Source organism: Mixophyes fleayi, chromosome 1 (genome assembly GCF_038048845.1).
Source record: "Mixophyes fleayi isolate aMixFle1 chromosome 1, aMixFle1.hap1, whole genome shotgun sequence".
Classification (NCBI taxonomy): Eukaryota; Metazoa; Chordata; class Amphibia; order Anura; family Limnodynastidae; genus Mixophyes; species Mixophyes fleayi.
In genome coordinates this window covers 204922733-204925646 of record NC_134402.1, presented here as the reverse complement: position 1 = coordinate 204925646, position 2914 = coordinate 204922733, and positions in this window count along the sequence as shown.

The window sequence follows — 2914 nt, the reverse complement described above, 5'->3', positions numbered from 1 at the left end:
GGGGAGTGACCTACTGCGTACTGACTATTTGTTCGCCCTAATATACGTTTTGTACGCATCTGATCTCCAACGACCTAAAGCTTTAATGGCGCTAACTGAAGAGCCCTCCTCAGCCACGGCTGTAGCTGCTCCAATCCTGAAGGAGTGCGTACCAAAGCGCGATGTGTCTAAACCCACGTGCACTAACGCACGCTTAAATATGGCTGTGAACTGAAACTTCGACAGTGGAGACTTGTCGGCATGAATCAACCAGGGCTCAGCCCCACGTGGTCTAATTTTCTCAAAATTATTGCACCAGGATACGGGACAGATCTCACTATCCTCCTGAGCAGAGATGGTAATCCACTGACCACGAGCCGATTTATCTGTTTTGGATCTAAGGATTTGACAAGAAAGCATGTTAACATCCAAAAACATATGCCTGGCCGACAGAGCATTCCCCAAGTCATGCTTAGATTGCGCCACTTACTCACTCACCCTGAATGCGCCAAAGAAAGCCAGTGAGAAAGCTGAGCAAAACAGCAGCACTTCATAAGCATTATCAGCTATGTATGCCAGCGCAGACATAATTTTTCTTAAAATACTCTTATCAACAGGCCTCCTCACATCTTCCTTCCCTTGTTGAAGTTTTGACCAGCCTTTCAGGGCTTTGGATATTAAAAACCCTTTTGTAAAATCAGTCCACCCATGAAGTTTAGCCATAAATGAAATGCCCGCCAGCATGGCTGCCATTAAAGTTTTAGTAATTCCCTCCTGATATTTAACCCAAATGAAATCCAGCATGTCAGCGCTCTGACCTGAGTCGCACCGACCGGGCGACTGTAAAGATTGCCGCCACTGCAGCCACGCAGCCCGATATGCTCTCCTGGTGGAAGGAGTCAGCGACGTTTCCGCCAGTCTTATAATACCTCTTATAATACCTGTTTGACTACCTGCCAAACCAAAGAGGGACATGGCGTACCCTTAATGTCAGCCTGTGGAGCCAATTCTCTAAAGCGTCCCCACTGCCCTCGAGATAAAGCATCAGCCACCTTGTTCTCAGCACCAGGGACATGTCTCGCCTTGAATGTAATGTCATGTTCCAAACAGCGCAAAACTAAGTGTCTTAACAATTCTATGGCCGGAATAGAGGATGCGCTCTGTTTGTTAATGTACTGTACTACACCAAGGTTGTCACACCAGAATATTACCTGCTGCCCTCTTAACACCGACGCCCATAGTTCCACCGCCACTACTATGGGGAACAATTCCAGCACCAGCAGGTTGCCTAGCAACCTTTTGGCGCGCCATGACTCCGGCTATCGATCCGCACACCACCTACCCTTAAAATAGGCTCCAAAACCCACGGACCCCTAAGCGTCCGTTACTAGTTCAAGCTGGCTACTGGCAACTGGTGGAGCTGGCCAAATACGAATGCCGTTAAAGTTCTCTAAGAACCCCAACCACATTCGCAAATCTCCCTTCACCTCCTTAGACAGGGTAATCCGTGCGTGTGGCTGTGACATTCCTGCTGTAGCCAACTGCATCTTTCCACAGAACACTTTTCCCATTGGAATAATTCTGCACGAAAAATTAAAGGAGCCTAACATTGACTGGGCCTGGCGCAGCGAAATAGACCTTGAAGCCAAGGTGAGTCCGATTGCTCTTACCAGCTTCTTAACCTTCTCCTGGGGCAATCTACAACACCCTTCCACCGTGTCAATCTCGATTCCCAAGAATGACAAACAATGTAAGGGACCTTCTGTCTTGTCATGTGCCACCGGCACTCCCAAAACAGAAAATAACGCCTGAGCCGAAAACAGTATGTCTGCACACTCTGATGAATCAGCCTTTCCTATGATCAGGAAGTCGTCCAAATAGTGAGCTATCCCCACGTGACCTGTTCCTGCCTGTATACACCAGTGCAGGAAGGAACTGAACGCTTCAAAATACGCACAGGACACTGCGCAACCCATCGGCAAACACTTGTCTACGTAGTAACCGTCTGGCAGACGAAAACCCATGAACCTAAATGACTCCGGATGCAAGGGAAGCAAGCAAAAAGCAGATTCAGTATCCAGCTTTGCCAACAAGGCCCCTCGCTTGAAGGATCTAACTAGGTCTAAGGCTTCCTCAAATGACTGGTAACTCACGGAACTGTCCTCCATGGCTATGGCATCGTTAACCGATTGCCCGTGGGGATGTGACAGGTGCTGTATAAGCCTAAACTTCCCCGCTGTCTTTTTAGGCACTACTCCTACTGGGGATATCACCAAATCTTGTATTGGCGGGGATCGAAAGGGGCCTGCCATGGGACCCAGATCCACTTCTTTCCTAACTTTCACGGCTAAAATCTCTGGATAAACATAGAGCTCCTCTGCCTCACTTTCCTTAGGCCGCATCATTTCCATCCACGTCTCTACGTCCTTCCAATCAAAAGGGATTATGTGTTTCCCTTTGACCTTCTCCCGGAAGCTCTCGTCATACCTACTCCAGATGGTCCCCCCATCCTTTTTGTAAATTCCCGTAATTAAATGTAGGTATCACCATATGTCCACCTACGCCTCTGGCCTAGTTTCCAGGTACACCGAGGCAAAGACACTAAACACCGTTACCCAATTAGGTAATGACTTATATGTCTCCTCACCTATCCCCCCTTTGCCTTTGCCAACTCCTTCTTCCCCACTTTCGTAATGCCGAAGACATCCACATACGTGCCCCTTCCTAATCCTCTCTCTCGAACTCTTCCTAATTCCTGCCATCAGCGCTGTGTAAGAACAATGTACCACTGGCCCCCTGCCTGCGTTATCACTGTCAACTGCACGCTCTATCTTCCTGCTGCTCTTTGACCCGCTAAAATGATCATTCAATATCCTCAATAACTTACGAGAACCGCTTTCACGGTCTGTTCAGGAACCACTGCTAGAATATGATG